The sequence below is a fragment of the Somniosus microcephalus genome, chromosome 3 (genome assembly GCF_052327205.1).
Source record: "Somniosus microcephalus isolate GS21.2 chromosome 3, FLI_Smic_1.0, whole genome shotgun sequence".
Taxonomy (NCBI): Eukaryota; Metazoa; Chordata; class Chondrichthyes; order Squaliformes; family Somniosidae; genus Somniosus; species Somniosus microcephalus.
In genome coordinates, this window is record NC_140989.1 from 181,507,022 (window position 1) to 181,521,184 (window position 14,163).

General features: G+C 62.5%; 1 protein-coding gene across 5 annotated transcripts in view; it reads right to left on the reverse strand.

The window, feature by feature from the left end:
- The window catches only part of map3k4 (mitogen-activated protein kinase kinase kinase 4), a 77,008-nt gene extending 71,791 nt beyond the window's left edge, over positions 1-5,217 (reverse strand). The window contains exon 1 of one of the 5 annotated variants that reach the window (XR_015077582.1): positions 4,831-5,217. The gene's annotated coding sequence lies outside the window, so the exon portion shown is untranslated. The remainder of the gene's footprint in view (positions 1-4,830) is intronic. The other 4 variants (XM_085981994.1, XM_085981995.1, XM_085981993.1 and 1 more) reach the window with 4 other exon arrangements.
- Positions 5,218-14,163: the final 8,946 nt, after the last annotated feature.

Sequence of the window (14,163 nt, forward strand, 5' to 3'; positions counted from 1 at the left end):
AATAATATAAAACAGACCATCACTTCCCTAAAGGTTACCTCAACAGTCACTCCTCCACCTCATGCTCCACCCCAACCCAGTTTACAGGAGGTACTCTACTCGCCTCTCGAATCAGTTCACAGTAACACTGTACCACATCAAAACCCTCATCTTCCTCCAACCCTCCCAACTCATACTTTTCTACCACTCCTCCTACCCCCATTCAAGTATTCGCCTCTGCATCCAACCCACCTCATGCTAGCACACTCCTTCCTTGTCCACCCCAGCTTCTCTCGTCCCTCCTCTCCCTTCCTAAGCAGCGCTCCTAGATTATGTCCCCTTCACTGCTGGCCATTTCTCCCATTCCCTCTCCCCTTCATCGCTATGTTACCTCCCTTTTCCCAGTCCTGTTCATGCTGGATTGCTGCTGCTAATAAGCCAGATCAGTCCCCTCTGCCTTCAAGAAGCTGACTTTTATGGGCTGTTTATAACCACATCCAGTCAACATTATAGCTATTTTTGTAAAACCATCTATTTAATTAGCTAGAACATTTTGTAACTAAATTAAAGACCCAAGTTCTGACAATCCACAAAACAATAAGGCTTTTCAGACTTCATTTTTTCCTATGACACATAATAAGCACGGCCAAAACAAATCTATTAAAAAACCAAACTATCACCATGAAAGTACAATGGTTGATCCAAGTGGTAACTCTATAGGCATCCTGTAAATTAACCTTTAGGGCTAAGTTGGTTCAAGTTGTCAAATAAGTTCAGTGATCTTTTAAAAACAACTGCTCAAGGTTGCATCTCTTGCTGCAACAACAACAACTTGTATTTATATAGCACCTTTAACGTAGTAAAACGTCCCAAGGCGCTTCACAGGAGTATTGCAAGACAAAAAAAGTGACACCGAGCCACATTAGGAGAAATTAGAGCAGGTGACCAAAAGCTTGGTCAAAGAGGTAGGTTTTAAGGAGCGTCTTAAAGGAGGAGCGAGAGGGAGAGAGGCGGAGAGGTTTAGGGAGGGAATTCCAGAGCTTAGGGCCTAGGCATCAGAAGACAAGGCCATCAATGGTTGAGGGATTATAATCAGGGATGCTCAAGGGGACAGGATTAGAGGAGCGCAGATATCCTGGCGGGGTTTGTGGGGCTGAAGGAGATTACAGAGCTAGGGAGGGGCGAGGCCATGGAGAGATTTGAAGTTTGAAATCGAGGCATTGATTAACCGGGAGCCAATGCAAGCATGGGGTGATGGGTAAACAGAACTTGGTGCGAGTTAGGACACGGGCAGCCGAGTTTTGGATGACCTCAAGTTTACGTAGAGTAGAATGTGGGAGGCCAGCCAGGGGTGCATTGGAATAGTCAGGTCTAGAAGTAACAAAGGCATGGATGAGGGTTTCAGCAGCGGATGAGCAGAGGCAGGGGCGGAGGTGGAAATAGGCGGTCTTAGTTATGCTGCGGATATGTGGTCGGAAGCTCATTTCAGGGTCAAATATGACACCAAGGTTGCGAACAGTGCACTTCAGCTTCAGACAGATGTTAGGGAGAGGGATGGAGTCAGTGGCTAGGGAACAGAGTTGGTGGCAGGGACTGAAAACAATGGCTTCGGTCTTCCCAATATTTAATTGGAGAAAATTTCTGCTCATCCAGAGCTGGATGTCAGACAAGCAGCCTGACAATTTAGAGACCATAGCGGGGTCGAGAGAAATGGTGGAGAGGTAGAGCTGGGTGTCATCCATAAACATGTGGAAACTGATGCTGTGTTTTCGGATGATGTTGCCAAGGGGCAACATGTAGATGAGGAATAGGAGGGGGGACAAGGATAGATTCTTGGGAGACACCAGAGGTAATGATGCGGGAGTGGGAAGAGAAGCCATTGCAGGTGATTCTCTGGCTATGATTAGATAGATAAGAATGGAACAGGCGAGTACAGTCCCACCCAGCTGGACGACAGTGGAGAGGCGTTGGAGAAGGATGGAGTAGTCAACAGTGTCAAAGGTTGCGAAGTCAAGAAGGACGAGGAGGGATAGTTTACCTTTGTCACAGTCGCAAAGGATGTTACTTGTGACTTTGATGAGAGGGCAGCAATGTACCATGCATTCTGGAATGACAGCATATTTAAATTGGATGGCACTGGGGCTCAGAACTGCTTGGTTTGGTTCAGTCTAGTCTTCTCAAGCACAAAAAAAATTGATGAATGAAGCTCTACTAACTTCAAGTCAAAAGCTTGGAGTTCACTAACTCTCCCCGCCTGAGACAAGGTAGCCAGCAAAGTGGTTTCCCAAGCGAGGACTTTAATGCATTAACGCGGCACCAGCAACACACAGTTGGTACTCTCACCACTGACAGCTCCAGTTATAAATGGCCTGAATTCTACGCCTCCAACACTATCCAGGAACTGAAATTTTGTGGATTGTGAAACAATGCAAAATATGGGTTTCTTTTTCCCGGCCTCCAACAGGCCCAATATAAATCAGCACCAGTTCTGACGAAAGGTCATCGACCTGAAACGTTAACTCAGTGTTTCTCTCCACAGATGCTGCCTGACCAGTTGAGCATTTCCAGCATTTTCTGTTTTTATTATAAATCAGCAGCACCTGGCTAAAGAAAAATGTAAGAGCATCATTTGTAGGTTGTGAGCTTTCATTTGAGCACACTACCACCAACATGCAAGCACCTTTAGATCACAAGACTGCAACGGCTCAAAAGCAGGGTACATGAATTCAGTGAAGGACAAAATTCAATCCAGCCTGTTAGGAGTTATTTCTCCAAGTACCTTTTTAAAAAAGGAGATACAGGGTGATATCCTTCATAGGAATAGGAGCAGGCCACTCAGCCCCTCAAGCCTGCTCTGCCATTCAATTAGATCATGGCTGATCTGTACCTCAACTCCATTTACCTGCCTTTGCTCCATATCCCTTAATGCCCTTCATCTAAACACAAAGCAATTTTGAAGAGATACTTTAGAGTAAGTTGCTCTCCAGCCTCCAGGAAGGTCAGAAACACAAAATAGAGAATGATGAGGTAAACAGCAACTGCACGTTGTTGAAGCGAAGCATTTTGAAGGAGATTTTTGATCCATTGCTCTGTAAGGTCCCGTAAGGATAGCTGTGCAGTTCAATTATGAATGAATCTAAGCCACCCTATTGTATGAGAATCCTGCCTGATGAATTGGATAGGCCAGTCTTAGCAGAAAAACACCAATGCTTGAAAGGAAAAGACTTGCATTTACATAGCGCTTTTCATGTCCTCAAGACTTACATAAGTGCTTCATAGCCAATGAAATACCTTTGAAGAGTAGTCACTATTGTAACATAGCCAAATGCGCCAGCCAATCTGCACGTGATAACCAGATAATCTGTTTTTAGTAGTGTTGGTTGAGGGATAAATGTTGGCCAGGACACCAAAACTCCCCTGTTCTTCTTCATACAGTGCCATGGGATACTTTATGTCCATCTGAGATGGCAAGCAGGCCCTTAGTTTAACGTCTTATCCGAAAGACAGCACCTCTAACAATGCGGCACTCCTTCAAGTAATACACTCAAGTGTCTATTTTGTGTTTCTGGCCTTCCTGTAGGCTGGAGAGCAACTTACTCTAAAGTATCTCTTCAAAATTGCTGTGTGTTTAGATGAAGGGCATTAAGGGATATGGAGCAAAGGCAGATAAATGGAGTTGAGGTACAGATCAGCCATGATCTAATTGAATGGCGGAGCAGGCTTGAGGGGCTGAGTGGCCTGCTCCTATTCCTATGAAGGATACCACCCTGTATCTCCTTTTTTTTTTTAAAGGTACTTGGAGAAATAACTCCTAACAGGCTGGATTGAATTTTGTCCTTCACTGAATTCATGTGCTCAAGTCTCTTAGGTGGGCCTTGAACCCATGCCCTCTGGTCCAGAAGCAAGAGTTCTACTACTCAAGGCTGACAGCTTGAATGCCTGAAATGCTTACTTTTCCTGTTCAGACAAGTTGTAATCTGCAAGCATCTGTAACCTAGAATACTGAATTATCAACTACGTTACCGGTGTTAAGGGTTTGTACCTTAGGAACCTTAGTTACCTTGGTATTAAATATATCGAGAACTTTGGGTTATGTTTCTGGTTTATGGTCATGATCATCCTCCTGGTCTAACCAAAAACAGTAAGGAATATCAAACACCATGTACTGATTCCAATTCTTAAGTTGGTGGAGACAGCGATGAGCTACTTATGGAAATTATCTCTCATTAATTCCTTAATATCTTGTATACTCAACCAAACTTTTGTTGACAATACTGGGAATCTCCAGTGGTATGAATGTTTGGACAGACTCGAGGGTGAATATCCGTGGAGGTGACAAATTGGGAACTGTGAAAATTCAGGACCACCTCCAACAAAGCATGAGCAAAGCCAACTGCCCATTAGTGATGTAGGAGAACTAAGTGTTAAATGCTCAGATGACACTGCAGCATCGATGATTTGGAGCCAAACAACACAATGGGCCCAGAAGGCATTGCCAAATGCTGCAAATAATGAGAAAGGGACCAGTACTGGCCCAGCAATGTCAGTTGACATTAGTGAATGCATGGTGCATGACAGGAACAAAGACGACTGTTCAACGGCTCTTCGTGCAGAACCTTTCAATAGCAATACCATGGATTTCAGTTTTATTTAAGGGCGACGCCTGGGGCTAACCTGTATAGGTGCTGGGTTAAGGTTTTGATGCCAATGCAGTCTGATGATCAATACCCAGTGATATATAGGTCAACCTTCACTGCAGAGTCCACATTAGTACGATAGCAAAATACTGCAGATGCTGGAAATCCGAAATAACAGAAATTGCCTATTATCATCTCGTCTGGTTTCAAATACCTTTTATTGTCTCTTTTACTTCTTTTGTTCGATCGCAGCCCTGCCTTCAATCTATTTTCTTTCCAGTTTTGAAGAAGGGTTTCGACCCGAAACATCAACTCAAATTTCTCTCCACGGATGTTGCCTGACCTGCTGAGTTTTTCCAGCAATTTCTGTTGTTACTGCAGAGTCCACACTTGTCCTGGAATGAGAATGCCATGCGACTTGGCCTAGGTGTTGCAGGGATTTGTTAGCTACTGCCAGTGCCCATTATGGTTGGTCAAACCAAGAGCCAACTAACTTAACTTGGGAGCTGCCTATTAGTGTGATCCTCAGAGTACATGTCAAAAATAGAGATAATTCTTTCAGATTCTTCAGGAAAAGCCAGAGCGCACTGGTATTGTTTCCACAAATATTTAAAATTGAGGTTTTTATACTCAAGGTGAAGGATGTCAATTCTGGGGAATGGAGCACTTTTCCACTTTTAGCACCCAGTGTCATGCATCAAGTATTCCCAGGTCAAGAACAACACGGGTATGAAGCAGAATAAAGATAGGAAGAGTTGCGTTTGTATAGAGTGTCATCACTTTTGAAAATTGCCCCAAAGTACTTTGCACAAATTACTTTTGAAGTGCAGTCAATTATGTGGGAAAATACAGCAACCAATTGGACACACCACGGGCCCACAAACAACGAGATCTACTCCATGCCTTTGTTACCTCTAGACTCGACTATTCCAATGCTCTCCTGGCCGGCCTCCCATCTTCCACCCTCCATAAACTGGAGCTCATCCAAAACTCTGCTGCCCGTATCCCAACTCGCACCAAGTCCCGGTCACACATCACCCCATGCTCGCTGACCTGGTCTGGCAACACCTCAATTTTAAAATTCTCATCTTTGTTTTCAAACCCCTCCATGGTCTCGCCCTTCCCTATCTGTAACCTCTTCCAGCCCTACAACCGTCCGAGATTTCTGTGCTCCTACAATTCTGGCCTCTTGCTCATCCCGATTTTCGTCACTCCATCATTGGCGGCCCTGCCTTCAGCTGCTCGAAGCTCTGGAATTCCCTCCCTAAACCACCCCTCCTCCTTCAAAGATGCTCTTTAAAACCTACCTCTTTGACCAAGCTTTTGGCCATCTGACCTAATATACCCTTACTAGCTGGAGTGCCCGGCGGTGCCGAGGGTTTTTTGAGGGCATGTTGTTGTTGGAAGAGAGAGAGAGAGAGAGAGCGAGTTGGAAGAGAGAGAGACTTGGGGGGGGGGGGGGGGGGAAGAGAGAGAGAGAGAGAGAGAGAGGGGGTGGGGGGGGGAAGGGAACGGGGGGGGAAAGGGAACGGGGGGGGAAGGGGGGGCAGGGAAGAAGGGGGCGGGGGGGAAGGGAAGGGGTGGGGGGAAAGGGGTGGGGGGGGAGGGGAAAGGGACGGGGGGAAAGGAAAGGGGGAGGTGGAAGGGGGGCAGGGAAAGGGAACGGGGGGGGCAGGGAAAGGGGGGGGCAGGGAAAGGGTGGGGGGGAAAGGGACGGGGGGGGGGGGAAAGGGACGGGGGGGGGGAAAGGGACGGGGGGGGGGAAAGGGACGGGGGGGGGGGAAAGGGACGGGGGGGGGGGAAAGGGACGGGGGGGGGGGGAAAGGGACGGGGGGGGGGGGAAAGGGACGGGGGGGGGGAAAGGGACGGGGGGGGGGAAAGGGACGGGGGGGGGGAAAGGGACGGGGGGGGGGAAAGGGACGGGGGGGGGGGAAAGGGACGGGGGGGGGAAAGGGACGGGGGGGGGGGGGAAAGGGACGGGGGGGGGAAAGGGACGGGGGGGGGGAAAGGGACGGGGGGGGGGGAAAGGGACGGGGGGGGGAAAGGGACGGGGGGGGGAAAGGGACGGGGGGGGGAAAGGGACGGGGGGGGGGGGAAAGGGACGGGGGGGGGGAAAGGGACGGGGGGGGGGAAAGGGACGGGGGGGGGGGGAAAGGGACGGGGGGGGGGGAAAGGGACGGGGGGGGGGGAAAGGGACGGGGGGGGGGGAAAGGGACGGGGGGGGGGGAAGGGACGGGGGGGGGGGAAAGGGACGGGGGGGGGGGAAAGGGACGGGGGGGGGGGGAAAGGGACGGGGGGGGGGGAAAGGGACGGGGGGGGGGGGGAAAGGGACGGGGGGGGGGGGAAAGGGACGGGGGGGGGGAAAGGGACGGGGGGGGGGGAAAGGGACGGGGGGGGGGGGGAAAGGGACGGGGGGGGGGGGAAAGGGACGGGGGGGGGAAAGGGACGGGGGGGGGGAAAGGGACGGGGGGGGGAAAGGGACGGGGGGGGGGAAAGGGACGGGGGGGGGGGAAAGGGACGGGGGGGGGGAAAGGGACGGGGGGGGGGGGAAAGGGACGGGGAGGGGAAAGGGACGGGGGGGGGGGAAAGGGACGGGGGGGGGGGGGAAAGGGACGGGGGGGGGGGAAAGGGACGGGGGGGGGAAAGGGACGGGGGGGGGGAAAGGGACGGGGGGGGGGAAAGGGACGGGGGGGGGGAAAGGACGGGGGGGGGGGGAAAGGGACGGGGGGGGGGGGGAAAGGGACGGGGGGGGGGGGGAAAGGGACGGGGGGGGGGGGGGGGGAAGGGACGGGGGGGGGGGGAAGGGACGGGGGGGGGGAAAGGGAACGGGGGGGAGAAAGGGAACGGGGGGGAGAAAGGGAACGGGAACGGGGGGGGGAAAGGGACGGGGGGGGGAAAGGGACGGGGGGGGGAAAGGGACGGGGGGGGGGAAAGGGACGGGGGGGGGGAAAGGGACGGGGGGGGGGAAAGGGACGGGGGGGGGGGGAAAGGGACGGGGGGGGGGAAAGGGACGGGGGGGGGGAAAGGGACGGGGGGGGGGAAAGGGACGGGGGGGGGGAAAGGGACGGGGGGGGGAAAGGGACGGGGGGGGGAAAGGGACGGGGGGGGGAAAGGGACGGGGGGGGGGGGAAAGGGACGGGGGGGGGGGGGAAAGGGACGGGGGGGGGGGGGAAGGGACGGGGGGGGGGGAAAGGGACGGGGGGGGGGGAAAGGGACGGGGGGGGGGGAAAGGGACGGGGGGGGGGGAAGGGACGGGGGGGGGGGAAAGGGACGGGGGGGGGGGGGAAAGGGACGGGGGGGGGGGGGGGAAAGGGACGGGGGGGGGGGGAAAGGGACGGGGGGGGGGGGGAAAGGGACGGGGGGGGGGGAAAGGGACGGGGGGGGGGGGAAGGGACGGGGGGGGGGGAAAGGGACGGGGGGGGGGGAAAGGGACGGGGGGGGGGGGGAAAGGGACGGGGGGGGGGGGGGAAAGGGACGGGGGGGGGGGGGGAAAGGGACGGGGGGGGGGGGGGAAAGGGACGGGGGGGGGGGGGGAAAGGGACGGGGGGGGGGAAAAGGGACGGGGGGGGGGAAAGGGACGGGGGGGGGGAAAGGGACGGGGGGGGGGGAAAGGGACGGGGGGGGGGGAAAGGGACGGGGGGGGGGGAAAGGGACGGGGGGGGGGGGAAAGGGACGGGGGGGGGGGAAGGGACGGGGGGGGGGGAAAGGGACGGGGGGGGGGGAAGGGACGGGGGGGGGGGGAAGGGACGGGGGGGGGGGGAAGGGACGGGGGGGGGGGGAAGGGACGGGGGGGGGGGGAAAGGGACGGGGGGGGGGGAAAGGACGGGGGGGGGGGAAAGGGACGGGGGGGGGGGGAAAGGGACGGGGGGGGGGAAAGGGACGGGGGGGGGGGAAAGGGACGGGGGGGGGGGGGGGAAAGGGACGGGGGGGGGGGAAAGGGACGGGGGGGGGGGAAAGGGACGGGGGGGGGGGGAAAGGGACGGGGGGGGGGGGGAAAGGGACGGGGGGGGGGGGGAAAGGGACGGGGGGGGGGAAGGGACGGGGGGGGGGGAAGGGACGGGGGGGGGGGAAGGGACGGGGGGGGGGAAAGGGAACGGGGGGGAGAAAGGGAACGGGGGGGAGAAAGGGAACGGGGGGGAGAAAGGGACGGGGGGGAGAAAGGGAACGGGGGGGAGAAAGGGAACGGGGGGGAGAAAGGGAACGGGGGGGAGAAAGGGAACGGGGGGAGAAAGGGAACGGGGGGGAGAAAGGGAACGGGGGGGAGAAAGGGAACGGGGGGGAGAAAGGGAACGGGGGGAGAAAGGGAACGGGGGGGAGAAAGGGAACGGGGGGGAGAAAGGGAACGGGGGGGAGAAAGGGAACGGGGGGGAGAAAGGGAACGGGGGGGAGAAAGGGAACGGGGGGGGAGAAAGGGAACGGGGGGAGAAAGGGAACGGGGGGGAGAAAGGGAACGGGGGGAGAAGGGAACGGGGGGGAGAAAGGGAACGGGGGGGGGAAAGGGAACGGGGGGGGAAAGGGAACGGGGGGGGGAAAGGGAACGGGGGGGGGGAAAGGGAACGGGGGGGGGAAAGGGAACGGGGGGGGGAAGGGAACGGGGGGGGAAAGGGAACGGGGGGGGAAAGGGAACGGGGGGGGGGAAAGGGAACGGGGGGGGGAAAGGGAACGGGGGGGGGAAAGGGAACGGGGGGGGGAAAGGGAACGGGGGGGGGAAAGGGAACGGGGGGGGGAAAGGGAACGGGGGGGGAAAGGGAACGGGGGGGAAAGGGAACGGGGGGAAGGGAACGGGGGAGGGAGGGGGGGGAAAGGGAAAGGGGGGGGGAAGGGAAGGGGGGGGGAAGGGAAAGGGGGGAGGGGAAAGGGACGGGGGGGGGAAGGGAACGGGGGGGGGGAAAGGGACGGGGGGGGGAAAGGGACGGGGGGGGGGAAAGGGACGGGGGGGGGAAAGGGACGGGGGGGGGGAAAGGGACGGGGGGGGGGAAAGGGACGGGGGGGGGGAAAGGGACGGGGGGGGGAAAGGGACGGGGGGGGGAAAGGGACGGGGGGGGGGAAAGGGACGGGGGGGGGAAAGGGACGGGGGGGGGGAAAGGGACGGGGGGGGGAAAGGGACGGGGGGGGGGAAAGGGACGGGGGGGGGGAAAGGGACGGGGGGGGGAAAGGGACGGGGGGGGGGGAAAGGGACGGGGGGGGGAAAGGGACGGGGGGGGGAAAGGGACGGGGGGGGGGAAAGGGACGGGGGGGGGAAAGGGACGGGGGGGGGAAAGGGACGGGGGGGAAGGACGGGGGGGGAAAGGGACGGGGGGGGGGAAAGGGACGGGGGGGGGGAAAGGGACGGGGGGGGGAAAGGGACGGGGGGGGGAAAGGGACGGGGGGGGGAAAGGGACGGGGGGGGGAAAGGGACGGGGGGGGAAAGGGACGGGGGGGGAAAGGGACGGGGGGGGGAAAGGGACGGGGGGGGGGAAAGGGACGGGGGGGGGAAAGGGACGGGGGGGGGAAAGGGACGGGGGGGGGAAAGGGACGGGGGGGGGAAAGGGACGGGGGGGGGGAAAGGGACGGGGGGGGGGAAAGGGACGGGGGGGAAGGGACGGGGGGAAGGGACGGGGGGGAAAGGGACGGGGGGAAAGGGACGGGGGGGAAAGGGGACGGGGGGGGGGGGGAAGGGACGGGGGGGGGGGGAAGGGGACGGGGGGGGGAAAGGGACGGGGGGGGGAAAGGGACGGGGGGGAAAGGGACGGGGGGGGGAAAGGGACGGGGGGGAAAGGGACGGGGGGGAAAGGGACGGGGGGAAAGGGACGGGGGGGAAAGGGACGGGGGGGAAAGGGACGGGGGGAAAGGGACGGGGGGGGGGAAGGGACGGGGGGGGGAAAGGGAACGGGGGGGAAAGGGAACGGGGGGGAAAGGGACGGGGGGCAGGGAAGAAGGGGGCGGGGGGAAGGAAGGGGTGGGGGGGAAGGGAAGGGGGGGGAAGGTGGAAGGGGGCAGGGAAAGGGGGGAGGGACGGGGGGGGAAGGGACGGGGGGGAAAGGGAACGGGCAGGGAAAGGGGGGGGCAGGGAAAGGGGGGGGGCAGGAAGAGGTGGGGGGAAGAGGGGTGGGGGGGAAGGGACGGGGGGGGAAGGGAGGGGGGAAGGGACGGGGGGGGAAGGGACGGGGGGGGGAAAGGGAACGGGGGGGAAAGGGAACGGGCAGGGAAGAGGCGGGGGGGAAGGGGAAGGGGGGGGGAAAGGGACGGGGGGGGAAAGGGACGGGGGGGGGAAAGGGACGGGGGGGGGAAAGGGACGGGGGGGGGGAAAGGGACGGGGGGGGGGAAAGGGACGGGGGGGGGAAAGGGACGGGGGGGGGGAAAGGGACGGGGGGGGGGGAAAGGGACGGGGGGGGGGAAAGGGACGGGGGGGAAGGGACGGGGGGGAAGGGACGGGGGGGAAGGGACGGGGGGGGAAGGGACGGGGGGGAAAGGGACGGGGGGGGAAAGGGACGGGGGGGGAAAGGGACGGGGGGGGAAAGGGACGGGGGGGGGGGAAAGGGACGGGAGGGGGGGGGGAAAGGGACGGGGGGGGGAAAGGGACGGGGGGGGGGGAAAGGGACGGGGGGGGGGAAGGGGACGGGGGGGGGGAAAGGGACGGGGGGGGGAAAGGGACGGGGGGGGGGAAAGGGACGGGGGGGGGAAAGGGACGGGGGGGGGGGAAAGGGACGGGGGGGGGAAAGGGACGGGGGGGGAAAGGGACGGGGGGGGAAAGGGACGGGGGGGGGAAAGGGACGGGGGGGGAAAGGGACGGGGGGGGAAAGGGACGGGGGGGAAGGACGGGGGGGGAAAGGGACGGGGGGGGGAAAGGGACGGGGGGGGGAAAGGGACGGGGGGGGGAAAGGGACGGGGGGGGAAAGGGACGGGGGGGGGGAAAGGGACGGGGGGGGAAAGGGACGGGGGGGGGGAAAGGGACGGGGGGGGGGGAAAGGGACGGGGGGGGGGGAAAGGGACGGTGGGGGGGGAAAGGGACGGGGGGGGGAAAGGGACGGGGGGGGGGAAAGGGACGGGGGGGGGGAAAGGGACGGGGGGGGGGAAAGGGACGGGGGGGGGGAAAGGGACGGGGGGGGGGGAAAGGGACGGGGGGGGGGAAAGGGACGGGGGGGGGGAAAGGGACGGGGGGGGGGGGGGAAAGGGACGGGGGGGGGGGGGAAAGGGACGGGGGGGGGGGAAAGGGACGGGGGGGGGAAAGGGACGGGGGGGGGGAAAGGGACGGGGGGGGGGGAAAGGGACGGGGGGGGGGGAAAGGGACGGGGGGGGGGGAAGGGACGGGGGGGGGGAAAGGGACGGGGGGGGGGGAAAGGGACGGGGGGGGGGGGAAAGGGACGGGGGGGGGGAAAGGGACGGGGGGGGGAAAGGGACGGGGGGGGGGAAAGGGACGGGGGGGGGGGAAAGGGACGGGGGGGGGGAAAGGGACGGGGGGGGGAAAGGGACGGGGGGGGGAAAGGGACGGGGGGGGGGAAAGGGACGGGGGGGGGAAAGGGACGGGGGGGGGGAAAGGGACGGGGGGGGGAAAGGACGGGGGGGGGGAAAGGGACGGGGGGGGGGGGAAAGGGACGGGGGGGGGAAAGGGACGGGGGGGGAAAGGGACGGGGGGGGGAAAGGGACGGGGGGGGGAAAGGGACGGGGGGGGAAGGACGGGGGGGGAAAGGGACGGGGGGGGAAAGGGACGGGGGGGGGAAAGGGACGGGGGGGGGAAAGGGACGGGGGGGGGGAAAGGGACGGGGGGGGGGAAAGGGACGGGGGGGGGGAAAGGGACGGGGGGGGGAAAGGGACGGGGGGGGGGAAAGGGACGGGGGGGGGGAAAGGGACGGGGGGGGAAAGGGACGGGGGGGGGGAAAGGGACGGGGGGGGGAAAGGGACGGGGGGGGGGAAAGGGACGGGGGGGGGGAAAGGGACGGGGGGGGGAAAGGGACGGGGGGGGGGAAAGGGACGGGGGGGGGGAAAGGGACGGGGGGGGAAAGGGACGGGGGGGGGGAAAGGGACGGGGGGGGGGAAAGGGACGGGGGGGGGGAAGGGGACGGGGGGGGGGAAGGGGACGGGGGGGGGAAGGGACGGGGGGAAGGGACGGGGGGGGAAAGGGACGGGGGGGGAAAGGGACGGGGGGGGAAAGGGACGGGGGGGAAAAGGGACGGGGGGGAAAGGGACGGGGGGGGAAAAGGGACGGGGGGGAAAAGGGACGGGGGGGGAAAGGGACGGGGGGGGAAAAGGGACGGGGGGGAAAAGGGACGGGGGGGAAAAGGGACGGGGGGGGAAAAGGGACGGGGGGGGAAAAGGGACGGGGGGGAAAGGGACGGGGGGGGAAAAGGGACGGGGGGGAAAAGGGACGGGGGGAAAAGGGACGGGGGGGAAAAGGGACGGGGGGGAAAAGGGACGGGGGGGAAAGGGACGGGGGGGAAAAGGGACGGGGGGGGAAAAGGGACGGGGGGGAAAAGGGACGGGGGGGAAAAGGGACGGGGGGGAAAAGGGACGGGGGGGGAAAAGGGACGGGGGGGAAAAGGGACGGGGGGGAAAAGGGACGGGGGGGAAAAGGGACGGGGGGGGAAAAGGGACGGGGGGGAAAAGGGACGGGGGGAAAAGGGACGGGGGGAAAAGGGACGGGGGGGGGAAAAGGGACGGGGGGGGGGAAAAGGGACGGGGGGGGGAAAAGGGACGGGGGGGGGGAAAAGGGACGGGGGGGGGAAAAGGGACGGGGGGGGGGAAAAGGGACGGGGGGGGGGAAAGGGACGGGGGGGGGGAAAAGGGACGGGGGGGGGGAAAGGGACGGGGGGGGGGAAAAGGGACGGGGGGGGGAAAAGGGACGGGGGGGGGAAAAGGGACGGGGGGGGGAAAAGGGACGGGGGGGGAAAAGGGACGGGGGGGGAAAAGGGACGGGGGGGGGAAAAGGGACGGGGGGGGGAAAAGGGACGGGGGGGGGAAAAGGGACGGGGGGGGGAAAAGGGACGGGGGGGGGAAAAGGGACGGGGGGGGGAAAAGGGACGGGGGGGGGAAAAGGGACGGGGGGGGAAAAGGGACGGGGGGGGGAAAAGGGACGGGGGGGGGAAAAGGGACGGGGGGGGGAAAAGGGACGGGGGGGGGAAAAGGGACGGGGGGGGGAAAAGGGACGGGGGGGGGAAAAGGGACGGGGGGGGAAAAGGGACGGGGGGGGGAAAAGGGACGGGGGGGGGAAAAGGGACGGGGGGGGAAAAGGGACGGGGGGGGAAAAGGGACGGGGGGGGGAAAAGGGACGGGGGGGGAAAAGGGACGGGGGGGAAAAGGGACGGGGGGGAAGGGACGGGGGGGGAAAAGGGACGGGGGGGGGGAAAAGGGACGGGGGGGGAAAAGGGACGGGGGGGGAAAAGGGACGGGGGGGGAAAAGGGACGGGGGGGGGAAAAGGGACGGGGGGGGAAAAGGGACGGGGGGGGAAAAGGGACGGGGGGGGAAGGGACGGGGGGGGAAGGGACGGGGGGGGAAGGGACGGGGGGGGAAGGGACGGGGGGTGAAGGGACGGGGGGAAGGGAGAGGTGGAAGGGGGGGCAGGGAAGGGAG